Raw genomic sequence first — 13,220 nt, forward strand, 5'->3', positions numbered from 1 at the left:
GACTCCCCTCAAAACTTTACTAACAACCTACTGCTGACTAGACGCCTTACTAACAGTCTATTTAACATATATTTTACGTGTTATATATTGTATTCTTAAAATAATCTAGGTAAATGTAAATGTTCAAAATATGAGGAAAATATTTACAGTACTCTATTGTATTTATTGGGGAAAAAAAATCCACCTATAAGCGGTACCCCCATAGTTCAAACTCCTGTTCTTCAACGGTCAACTGTGTATCTTTTCACAACATGTAATCACGCTATGAATAATTGCTTTCTAATATAGCACCATAGCACTTCCCATTTTGCGTGATCACCATTCTAAAAGGCTGCAAGATAAGTATCACATTTCTTCCACCACTGAGAGGACTTTATTATCCTCACTTCACGTGTGAAGGGAGATAAGAGAATGGTAATTTGCCTAAGGCTGTAGCGCCAATAACCCGCAGAGCTCAGAGTGGGAGTTGGAAGGAGCGGTGTAGTGCTTACCCCTAGGCCAAGCTGCCCCTCCCCGACCGCGGAGGTTTCTATGACTAGGTAACATTTCCTCTTTTGGCCTCCCACCGACTTTAAAAGCCAAGATTCTCAGGGTGACAACTCCGGGATTTAAAATCTGGGGGCAAGGCCATTTGGCTGCGGGGCGGGCGCTCTCCTCCCACACGGCTTTGGAGCCCGCGGAGGCGGAGCGAGCAGTCCACGCCCTCTCGCCGGTCCCAGCGCACTTAAGTGACACGCAGAGGGCGCGGACACCGGACCTAGCCTGCAGGAGCACGGCGGTCCTGCCGGGCCTACATCTCCAGGTGCGCGAGCCCGCTGTCCCGCTGGGGCGAGGGAGCCGGGGCCGCGCGGCAAGACGCGCGCTGACCAGCGGGGCCCACGGCGCCGGGCGCGGCGAGCCATTCCGCGGCCCGGCCTCCCCGAGTCTGACGGGCTCTGTCCCCGGTGACCACCTCTGTCAGGCTCGGGCGTCGGCCCCCTGCTCGCCCCGGCTAGACTGTCGCGACGTCGGAGTAATCCCGGATCTCCCACCGCCGCTTCTTCCCTTACCCAGGCCTCGGGAAATTTGCCGCGGAAACGAAAGTAAATTAAGTCTGGGTGCGTCTGCGCGGAAGGAGCGGCTGCCACATCCAGGTTCTTGGGAGAGAGGCTTGCAGGCGGGGGCGGGGCTTCCTGATTAGGCCGGCGGGCGGCGGGCGGGGACGGCGTGCACAGGAAGTGGAACTGTGAGTGGGCCTGTCGGGTGGTGGGCGGAGCTCGCGGCTGTCGAGGAAGTAGAGCTGTTTGCAAGCCTTCCGTATTCCCTGAAATTGGGTGGTGGCAGGGCCCGCGGAATTTTCTGGGGTCCTGTGCAGAATTGTCAAAGGCCCTGGGCTGCGCTCCTTTTTCATCAGATGTTTCTCACCAGGTGTAACTCGGTACAAGGGCTGAAACCTGCCCTCGGGCCAGGATGACTGTGTGGCGTGTTGCGTTGTTGCTATCATTTTGTAGCGTTGATTGGTTTTTATTGCAGTATCCTTAAGGTACAGTGGTGCATGCTCTGGTCACTATAGGATTACGTAGCTGTCCCAGGGTGGGACTGCTTACCAACCCTTTGAAAGGGCCTTTTACTCTTGCCCTTAGGGCTGCGCTGGTTGCAGAGATCATCAAAAGCATTTCCGAATAATCTTAGACGTGAGCTGGTAAATTGAAAAGAAGGGCCAACTGCCATAGCGACAAAAGGGACGAATATCATAACCCTAGGAGACCTCTTAGGTAGTCATGGCAAGTTTGCTTTTACGAAGTACTGCAGAATCTCTTCAGGATTTTGAAGAGGTTAAGCTACAACCTCCTTTCCTAAGCATTTGACAAAACCTCAGGGATTGGAGGAGCAGTTATTTCTTTATTTCTTGCTGATCTTTGGCTCTTCCTTGTCCAGAGCTCCTGTTTATCTTGGGCAAAGCCTGAGGCTGTTACATTCAACCACTCTTCTGAAGTCCTTTGGTAAATAGATAGGTGACAGAGTAACGAGGAAATTGTGATCAAGTGAAAATGTAGAGGGACGCCTGGGTGGCTCAGTGGGTTAAGCATCCGACTTCTGCTCAGATCATGATCTCACAGTATGTGGGTGTGAGTCCCGCATTGGGTTCTGTGTTGACAGCTGAGAGCCTTGGAGCCTTCTTCAGATTCTGTGTCTCCCTCTCTCTCTACCCCTCCCCCGCTTGTGCTTTCTCTGTCTCTCTCTCTCTCTCTCTCTCTCTCTCTCAAAAATAAATAATAAACATTAAAAAAAGTTTTTTTAAAAAAAAGTGAAAAATGGGGGAGCCTGGGTGGCGCAGTGGGTTAAGCATCCAACTCTTCATTTCAGCTCAGGTCATGATCTAAGAGTTGGTGAGATCCAGATCAAGCTCCTCTTGCCTTACGCTATCCGACTCTGCAGTGACAGCGTGGAGCTTGCTTGGGATTTTCTCTGTCCCTCTCTTTCTGCCCCTCTTTCTGCTCCTGCTCTCCCTCTCTGAAAATAAATAAAAAAAATTTTTTTTTTAATGTTGAAAACCGCAGCTCTTCTAAACACAAAAAGTGAAGACCAGGTTTTTTTAAAATTTAGGATGTGTCATTATTATTGCTAATAAAACAGCAGTAGTGATTAACTTTAATTTTCATTTTCCTCTGTACTATATTGAGCACCAGAGATATGTTACACTTTTAAGAATGTGAATATTAATGAGGTTAAGAAAAATGCCTTAAATATCAACTTCCAAAATGGCAAACTATTATGTGGTGCTTATTAATCCATAATATATCAACACCACAAATATGATCTGGAATTTGAAAAAATATATGTGGATTCCTGTGCTTTGGTTGGATGTTGTACTCTGGCAAAAATGATTCCATCAGCCTGTAGAGTATTGATTTTGAATCACATATTTTATGTTCTAAAAATTTAATCTGTGTTTTCCCTATTTCTGACTGTAACATACTCATTTAATATAGGTGAACAAGGCTACAATATTAGGTTTTTGCATGGAATTTTAAGAAAGAGTATAGTTTACTATCTAGAGAAGTAGCATGTGTTAGTGAATTGATGGTGGAGGTTTGAATGAAGAAACAAAAGTTCAGTTCCAGGATCTGCCACTTTAGGTGAATCATTTAACTCCAGATTTTAGTTCGTTTATTTCTAAATTGGAATGATAAGAATAAAACGTACTCATGGGGTCATAATGTGCTAATGTACGTGATAATACTTGGTTAAACACTTTCAGTCTTGTCCTTTGCTTTTCATTTGGTTCTTCCTTACTCAGGGCTCTTGTTTATCTGGGGCAAGACATTAAGCTGTTATAATTATAAGAACGTTAGAGAATTCCATGTTGGATACTTGAGTAAAATCAGAGTTCTATTAGCAGGGAAGAGGGGCAATGATAGGTAGGCAGCTGACATTTTCTGACTCTTTCTGTATGGTCATCATTGAAAAATTTTTAAAAAATAGTCTTCTACCACTGAAAGGTAAATATGAATATTTTTAAGTCTTCTTAAAACTTAAAAAAAATTTTTTTAATGTTTTTTATTTATTTCTGAGAGACAGAGAATGAGCGGGGGAAGAAGCAGTAAGAAAGGGAGACACAGAATCTGAAGCAGGCTCCAAGCTGTGAGCTCTGAGCTGTCAGCATACAGCCCGATGCAGGGCTTAAACTCATGAATCACCAGATCATGACCTAAGCCGAAGTCTGATGCTCAACCAACTGATCCACCAGGCGCCTCTTTTTAAAACTTTTTTATTAAAGTGTAACATTAAATGTGAAGTGAACATTTCATAACTGAACAGCTCTATGAAGTATCACAAAGTGAACATTACACAGGTTAAGAAAAAGAACATTGCCAAGGCACCCTCAAGATGAAGCTAAACATCTCTTTCCCAGCTGTTGGCTGCCAGAAACTCATTGAGGTGGACGATGAACGCAGACTTCGTACCTTTTATGAGAAGCGAATGGCCACAGAAGTTGCTGCTGAGGCTTTAGGGGAAGAATGGAAGGGTTACATGGTCCAGATCAGTGGTGGCAATGACAAGGCTTCTCCATGAAGCAGGGTGTTTTGACCCATGGCCGTGTCTGCCTGCTGCTGAGTAAGGGGCATTCCTGCTACCGACCACGGAGGACTGGAGAAAGAAAGCACAAATCTGTTCGGGGTTGCATTGTGGATGCCAATCTCAGTGTTCTCAACTTGAACATTGTGAAAAAAGGGGAGAAGGATATTCCTGGACTTACTGATACTACTGTGCCTCATCCCCTGGGGCCCAAGAGAGCTAGCAGAATCCGCAAGCTTTTCAATCTCTCGAAGGAAGACGATGTCTGCCAGTATGTTGTGAGAAAGCCCCTAAACAAAGAAGGTAAGAAACTTTGAACCAAACACCCAGGGTTCAGTGTCTTGTTACTCCACGTGTCCTCCAACACAAACGTCGGCGCTTTGCTTTAAGAAAGAGTGCATGAAGAAAAACAAGGAAGAGGCTGCAGAATATGCTAAACTTTTGGCCAAGAGAATGAAGGAGGCCAAAGAAAAACACCAGCAACAGATTGCCAAGAGACGGAGGCTGACTTCTCTGAGAGCTTCTACCTCAAAGCCTGAGTCTAGTCAAAAATGAGATTGTTATAAGAGGAACAAATAAATAAGATCAGATATCAAACCAAAAAAAAAGAAAAGAAAAAAAAAGAACATTGCCATGATTCTGAAGTAAGAGGTTCACTGTCTCCTATCTTCTGTCATAGTGATCACTGTCCTGCCTGTTAATATCATGAATTAATTCTGCCTTTGTTTTTGGCATTATTATTTATTATTTATTTGTATTTCCCCCAGTTTTAGTGAGGTTTAACTGACAAAATTGAGTACAGAATATGAGTATTTTCATATAAATATATATAGATTTATTTTGCTTTAGGAGAAATTTTAGAAATTTGTGAAATTCCTTGAAATTTTCAGTTAATCTCAGTGGACAAAATTTGCTTTCCTGAGTCCATGAATTAACATCTGTTTATGAAAAAAACAGTAAGAAATTCCATTAAAATGGACATAATTACATTATTAGTTGAAATTAGTTATCATCAGGTGATGTAAGAGGGCAGTGTGCTTTCATTAGTTACTCTGTAACATGGCCTTATAATGTGGTTTTCTACCTGCCTCCATTCAGTGTTTTTGTGACTCTTGGGTATCTAAACTACTCACAAGACCTTTCTAAGATATTCAGTGCTTATAAAGTTGAATTGTTCCATGGAAAAAAGGGAGGAAAAAAAACCAACAACAGTGAAAACAAAAGAAATCACTGGAAACCATGCAAGAGGTGCACAGGATTAAGTAAGACCAGACCAAACCAACAAACTGCAAGACTGGAAGGAGAACTGACTTGGGTCCGGAGCCGGCCTCACAAAGGGTGGTGGAATCACCTGGAGGCCTCCTTCCCCTAAGATTCATCATGCTTGCAGGAGGCACTGCAAATCCTAGTTGGTTCTGGCAAATTTGAGGAGACAAGATCTTGGCTGAAGGAGAGAGAGCTAGTAGAACTCAAAAGACATTGAAATCTTATACCCAAATGGCATATTTCAGGGTTAATAATTCCTTCGTGTTTCTTTACTCTGTGAGCCTTTTAAAAAAAAATTTTGTTTTTCAGAGACAAAGCAAGACAGAGCACAAAGTAGGGGAGGGGTGCGGGGTGGGGGTGGGGGGCAGGCAGGGGCACATAGAATCCAAAGCAGGCTCCAGGCTTTGAGCTGTCAGTACAGAGCCCGATGTGGGGCTTGAACTCACCATGAGATCATGACCTGAGCCGAAGTCAGATGCTCAAATGACTGAGCCACCCAAGCACCCTGAGCCTTTTTTTTTTTAAAAGGTTATTAAATATTCATATACAACATTATTTTTGAAAACTGCTAGATATATTTCAGAGTATGGATGTGCCATAATTTCTTCTGTCTTCTGTGTGTGTAAATTGTTTTGTATGCTTTTGACGTTCTATGTAATGTTGCCAGGAACATCCTTGTAAATAATCTTTCTCAGCAGCTCTGATTTAATTAAAGAAATACTGAGTGAAGGAATTATTCTCTTTAAGAAATACATTTTATTGGGGGCACCTGGGTGGCTCAGTTGGTTGAGTGTCTGACTTCTGCTCAGGTCATGATTTTACAGCCCATGAGTTCGAGCCCCACGTCGGGTTCTGTGCTGACAGCTCAGAGTCTGGAGCTTGCTTTGGATATGTGTGTGTGTCTCTCTTTTTGCCCCTCCCCTGCTCACGCCCTCTCTCTCAAAAATAAATAAACACTAAAAAATTAAAAGAAATACATGTTGTTATAAATGTATTTCATGTTTATTGAAGGAAATTTGGAAAATGTAAAAGTGTACAGAAGAAAGTAAAAATCACCCTTCTATCCAGATATAATCCTTGCTAACATGTTGATGTCTTTTGTTGTCTTTTTTTTCTGTATATGTATCTATATATCTAGACATCTACCTGTATGTGTAGATTTTTTATTTTTACCTGTAATTTTGAATGATTATATAATAGTCCATCTTATGAATGTCCTGTAATTCATTTAACTGTATCTTTTATTTTTGGACAAATAGTTCTTTTTAAAAAATAATCATCCATTTAATGATCAACTGCCATGTGCTAGGTTTTGTCCTAGACATTGCAGACGGTGTGCAAGGTAGTTTCCTGCCTTCTGTGAAATTAATTAGAAATAATTCTCAAATTAGAGCTGTCTTAACTGTTTCAAGGGAGAAGTAAAAGGTGCCGTGAAAATGTCTAATGGGAAGACCTAGGATGGTTTCCTTGAGGAAATGACATTTCACGGAGACCTGAAGGATGAATAGGATGAGCCAGGAGAAGAATACGCCCTAAGAGGTTTATAGGGGAGAGTGGAACAAATTACTCTGTCTCCTCCCACTCTACCATTCTTACAGGGATGGATCAGTAGAGCACTGCTGAGCAGAGGATCTCAGCTGCACCCTGGCATTCTCAAAACCCACTGAAACGGGTTAAATATGGATAAATGTGGGCGGCTGGGCCAATCATAGCCAAAATCATAAAGTAGGAAATGTGTTTTCCTTTCAGAAATGAGGAAATTGAGGCTTATGTAAGTTACCCAAGTCACGGGACTAACAAATTTTAGAGCTAGAGTTCATACTCACAAGAGAAAGGTCTGTGCTCTTTCCACAGCATTTATGGCTCTGCTACCTCTCCTTCTATGCCTGCCCCAGCTCCATCACCACCCTCTACCCCTGGTCTTCATGCCCGTTATTTAGGTAGCCTCCCCCACTCCCTGTCTACCTGATAGATGTGCATCTTTCCAGAGGGTGCTTCCTCTTGTTTGGGGATGTCTTATGTTATAGAAATAGTGTCTACTGTGCTGCTATGTGAGCTTTCTGGGGGTGGCATGGTCTACCCACAGCCTTTGTACAAGGTGTAGATGGTAACCTGAGGCAGATGACCACAGGCCACTACACAAGACCACTATCAGCCTAGGCATTTTCAGAAACACCTGAGGTAATTTTTTAAAAAATTCTCTGCCTCACAATATTCTATTATGAAAAATTTCAAAGTGTAAAGTTAAAAAGATTTTACACCCACAGCTAACATAATATTCAATGGTGAAAAGCTGAAAGCTTTTTGTCTAAGATCAGGAATAGGACAAGGATGCCGAAACTTGCCACTTTTATTCAACATGATATTGGAAGCACTAGCCACAGCAATTAGGCAAGAAAAAGAAATAAAAGCATCCAAATTGGAAAGGAAAAAGCAAAGCTGTCACTATTTACAGAAGACATGATATTATCTATGGGAAACCATGAAGATTCCATAAAAAAACTGTTAGAAGTAATAAATGAATTCGGTAATGTTGTAGGATACAAAATCAATATAAAAAAATCTGTTGCATTTCTAGACACTAATAATGAGCTATCAAAGAGTAATTAAGAAAACAGTTCTGTTTTTCAATTGCATCAAAAAGAAAAAAAAGTGCCTAGGGGGGTCACCTGGGTGGCTCAGTTAAGTGTTCCACTTCCACTCAGGTTATGATCTCGCAGTTTGTGAGTTCGAGATCCACATCAAGTTCTGTGTTGACAGCTTAAAGCCTGGAGCCTGCTTCAGATTCTGTGTCTCCCTCTCTCTCTGCCCCACGCCTACTTGCGCTCTGTTTCTCAAAAATGAATAGATGTTAAAAAAAATTAAAGAAAAAATGCCTAGGAATAAATTTAACTGAGGAACTGAAAAATCTGTGTACTGAAAACTATAAGATATTTTGGAAAGAAAATGAAGAAGATATAAGTGGAGAGATGTTCCATGCTCATTGGAAGAACTAATAACGTTAAAATTTCTGTACTACCCAAAGTAATATACAGATTTAATTCAATCTCTATTAAAATTCCAATGTTAGTTTTCACAGAAATAGAACAGGCAACCCTAAAATATATTGAACCACAAAAGACCCTGAATCAGCAAAGCAATCTCCAGAAAAAATAAAGCTGGAGGCATCGTGCTTCTGATTTCAGACTCTATTACAAAGCCATAGTAATTAAAATAGTGTGGCATTGGCATAAAAAGAGACTGATCAATGGAACAGAATAGAAAACCCAGAAATAAACTCGCACCTGTGTGGCCAATTAATCTGCAACAAATGAGCCAAGAATATACAATGGGAAAAGGACAATCTCCTCAATAAATCATGCTGGGAAAATTGTATAGCCAAATACAGAAGAATGAAACTGACCACTATCTTATACCATACAAAAAAATTAACTTGAAATGGATTAAAGACTTGAACATAACATCTGAAACCATACAACTTATAGAAGAAACCATAGGCAATAAGCTCCTTGACATAGGTCCTGGCAGTGACTTTTTGAATCTAACACAAGTAAAAGCAACAAAAGCAAAAATAAACAATTTGGACTACATCAAACTAGAAGCCTTCTTCACAGCAAAGGAAAACTGTCAACAAAATGAAAAGGCAACCTACAGAATGGAAATCAATATTTGCAAATCATGTATCTTAAGAGCTTGCTATCCCAAATATATAAAGAATGCATAGCAACTTCATAGCAAAAAAAAAAAAAAATTCCGCTAAAACATGGGCAGAAGATCTGAATAGACATTTTTCCAAAGAAGACATACAGACAGACAACCAGTAAATGAAAGATCAGCATCACTCATCATCAGGGAAATGCAAGTTAAAACCACAAAGGAATATCACCTCATACCTGTTAGAACTGCTGTTACCATACAGACAAGATAACAAGTGTTGACAAGGATGTGGAGAAAAGGGAACCCTTGTGGACTGTTGGTGCGAATGTGATGTGTAGTCATTATGGAAAACGGTATGGAGCTTTCTCAAGAAATTAAAAACAGAACTACCATTTGATCCAGTAATTCCACTTCTGGGTATTTACTCAAAACAAAAACGAGGACACCAGGGTGGCTCAGTTGGTTAAATGTCTGACTTTGGCTCAGGTCATGATCTCATGGTTTGTGGGTTTGAGCCCCACGTTGGGCTCTGTGCTGACAGCTGAGACCCTGGAGCCTGCTTCAGATCCTGTGTCTCCCTTTCTCTCTACTCCTCCCCCACTCTCACTCTGTTTCACTCTGTTTCTCTAAAAAATAAACATTAAAAAAATTAAAAAATAAAAGAAAACAAAAACACTAACTCAAAAAGACATATGCAGTCCCATGTTCATAGCAGCATCAATTGCAATAGCCAAGGTATGGAAATAGCCTAAAAGTCCATCAATAGATGAATGGATAAATAAGATGTGACATATATACATATATATATCTTTTTCTTCTTATTATTCTCATCATTATTCAGTCATAAAAAAGAAGGAAATCCTGCCCTTTGTAACAACATGGATGGACCTTGAGGGCATTATGCTAAGTGAAGTGTCAGCAACACAAATACCGTATGATCTCACTTATATGTGGAATCTTAAAAAAAAAAAAAAAAAAGAAGAAGAAGAAGGAAAAGAAGATCATAGATACAGAGAACAGATTGGGGTTGCCAAAGGCAGGGGCTGGGAGAAATGGGTGAAGGGGGTCAAAAGATTTTTAAAAAATTAAAAAATCAAGAGCTACAAAAGGCAATGTGGTATTCTGGATTGGATCCTGGAACAGAAAAATGTCATTAGTTAAAAAAAAAAAATGAGTTAATCAAGTAGGGTGTTTAGTTAATAGTAATGTACAAAGTTGGTTTCTTAGTTTTTTTTATCTGTACTATTAGAAACTGGGTGAGGAATATATGGGAAAAATTAGTAAAAATAGAAATGTAGAAACAAATTAAAAAAAATTTTACACTGAACTTTCGTGTGTCTACCATGAATATTATTTTATTCTGCCTGCGCTATCACAGACCAGCTATTTACCACTCTTTCTACCCACCAGTTTGTCTGCAAAGTAAATTGCAGATACCAGTACACTTTTTTCAGCATGCACTTCATTAACAAGATAGACTTCGGTATGTTTACAGATTTTTCTTTTGTTGTAAGATTTACCTAGAGTATATTTACTGAGTATTGACAAATGCTTATGCGTGTATAACCCTAACCCCCAATGAGATGGCAGAACATTACCATCACCCAGAAAGTTTCCTCATGCCCCAAACCATTCAGTCCTCACCCTGCCCGTGGGCAACCAGTGTTCCTTTTCCAGTGTAGATTACCTTGTTCCAGAACTTAATATAGATGGAATTATACAGTATGTATTCTTTTGTACAAGGCTCCTTATACTTACCATGTTTTGTGACTCATTCACATTGCTGTGTGTATTAGTAGTTCATTGCTTTTTATTACTGAGTAGTAATCCATAGTATAAATATACAATCCTTAAAAAAATTTTTTTTACCTTTATTTATTTTTGAGAGAGAGAGAGAGACAGAGTGTGAGCTGGGGAGGAGCAGAGAGAGAGGGAGACACGGAATCTGAAGCAGTCTCCAGGCTCTGAGCTGTCAGCACAGAGCTGACGCAGGGCTCGAACTCACAAACCACAAGATCATGACCTGAGCCAAAGTTGAACGCTCAACTGACTGAGCCACCCAGGCACCCCTACAATCCTTTTTTAAAAATCCATTTCCTATTGATGCATAACCATTTCCAGTTTGGGGATAACATGAATAAAGCTGCTGTGAACATCATACTAGTCTTTGGGGACATAGGACGCATCTTCATGTAGTGGAGAGAGAGAGTGAGAACTCTCATATTTTTTATAAGGACCCTGATCTCATTCATGAGGCCTCCACTTTAATGACCCAATTACCTCCCAAAGACCCCATCTCCTAATATTATCACAATGGAGTTAGAGCTTCAACAAATGAAGTTTGGGGCAGACACAAACATTCAGTCTGTAGCAGCCACCATGTGGGTCATTGCCCTGCGGCCAGTGCCCTGTTCTTTTTTTAGTCCCTGGAGTTATTTTCCTTTCCATTGGCCTACCTATGCATTTGAGTGGATATTTGTGTTATGCTATTCAACACACATAGGTCTTTTGCAGCAGGAGGGTTTTAAAATTTTTCTAGTCCTCCATGTTGCCAGAAATGGAAGTCTAAAGGAATACAAATTGTGGTTTTCACATGAAAAGATGCTCAACATCACTCATCCTCAGGGAAATGCAAATAAAAACCACAATGAGATACCACCTCACACCTGTCAGAATGGCTAAAATTAACAACTCAGGAAACAACAGATGTTGGCAGGGATGCAGAGAAAGGGGAACCCTTTTGTACTGCTGATGGGAATGCAAACTGGTACAGCCATGCTGGAAAACAGTACAGAGGTTCCTCAAAAAGTTAAAAATAGAGCTACCCTATGAGCCAGCAATTGCACTACTAGGTATTTGTCCAGAGGATAAAATACAGATTCGAAGGGGAACATGCATGCATCCCAGTGTTTATAGCAGCACTATCAACAATAGCCTAATTATGGAAAAAGCCCAAATGTCCACCGACTGATGAATGGATAAAGAAGATGTGGTGTATATATATACATATATACATATATATACACATATGTATATATGTATATATGTATATATATATATGTATATATATATACACACACACACAATGGTATATTACTTGGCCATCAAAAAGAATGAAATCTTGCCATTTACAACAACATGGATGGAACTAGAGTGTATTATGCTAAGTGAAGTAAGTCCATCAGAAAAAAAGATTTCACTCATATGTGGAATTTAAGAAACAAAACAGATGAACATAGGGGAAGGGAAAGAAAAGAAAATAAGATACAGAGAGGGAGGCAAACCATAAGAGACTCTTTTTTCCCCCATATTTTTAATGTTTATTCAGTTTTTGAGAGATAGAGCATGAGTGGGGGAGGGGCAGAAAGAGAGGGAAGCAGAACCGAAGCAGGCTCCAGGCTCTGAGCTGTCAGCACAGAGCGTGACTCAGGGCTCGAACCCACGAACCTTGAAATCATGACCTGAGCTGAAGTCAGACGCTTAGCCAACTGAGCCACCCAGGTGCCCCAGGAGACTCTTAAATATAGAGAACAAACTGAGGAGCTGGAGGGTAGGTGGTTGGGGGGCTGGGCTAAATGGATGATGGGCATTAAAGAGGGCACTTGTTGGGATGAGCACTGGGTGTGTACATATGTTATGTGTAAATTCTGAAACCAATACTACACTATATGTTAACTAGAACTAAAAAAAAAAAAAAAAAAAAGTAAAGCTGGAAAATGAGATTGGTAGAATACCAGTAAGAGCTTTAAATGTGAGGGTGAGAATTCTATGCTTAGTTTGGTAGACAGGGTTCAGTTATACAGGGCCACACAAACCTTGTAGGTCTAGAGTTTTTGAATTATATGACTAAATATGAACTCTCATAAGATTAATCTGGCATCCTATATGTTGGTTGGCTAGGAGAGAAGGACACTTGTTAGATGTTTTCTGTAAAAGTCTGGACAAGAGGCAATGAAAGTCTTTATTAGGAGAATGTCTGTGGGCATGGAAAGGAGTGGGTGAATCCAAAAATACGAACTGTCTGACTTGGTAAATGATTAGTTTTAGGTTGGAAAAATCAAAGAGGTAGCCAAAGGTAGAGTGGAGGAACAGATCACATTTGCACATTAGCTAAAGATTTAACCTTTGTAGATAAAGTTTATTTTAATTTCTGGGTGCTTTTTGGAGTGTTTATCATTTCAGAAAGGGCTCAGCAATGTTTAAAATAAGTTGGGGGTCCATTTAATCCGTGTATCTAT

The 13,220-nt window shown here is 40.6% G+C and overlaps 1 protein-coding gene and 1 pseudogene across 4 annotated transcripts in view; both read left to right on the forward strand.

Moving 5' to 3' along the window:
- The first annotated feature begins 711 nt into the window (after positions 1 to 711).
- Positions 712 to 13,220, forward strand: part of RIPK1 (receptor interacting serine/threonine kinase 1) — a 40,910-nt gene continuing 28,401 nt past the window's right edge. Inside the window, exon 1 of one of the 4 annotated variants that reach the window (XM_047103157.1) lies at positions 712 to 802. The gene's annotated coding sequence lies outside the window, so the exon portion shown is untranslated. Of the gene's footprint in view, positions 1,134 to 13,220 lie in introns of all 4 variants that reach the window. The other 3 variants (XM_047103155.1, XM_047103154.1, XM_047103156.1) reach the window with 3 other exon arrangements.
- On the forward strand, positions 3,690 to 4,667 carry LOC124529311 (40S ribosomal protein S6-like; annotated as a pseudogene).

This window comes from Lynx rufus, unplaced genomic scaffold (assembly GCF_022079265.1).
Source record: "Lynx rufus isolate CCGP_SWC_20201006 ecotype Redwood Valley unplaced genomic scaffold, mLynRuf1.p SCAF_6, whole genome shotgun sequence".
NCBI classification, from domain to species: domain Eukaryota; kingdom Metazoa; phylum Chordata; class Mammalia; order Carnivora; family Felidae; genus Lynx; species Lynx rufus.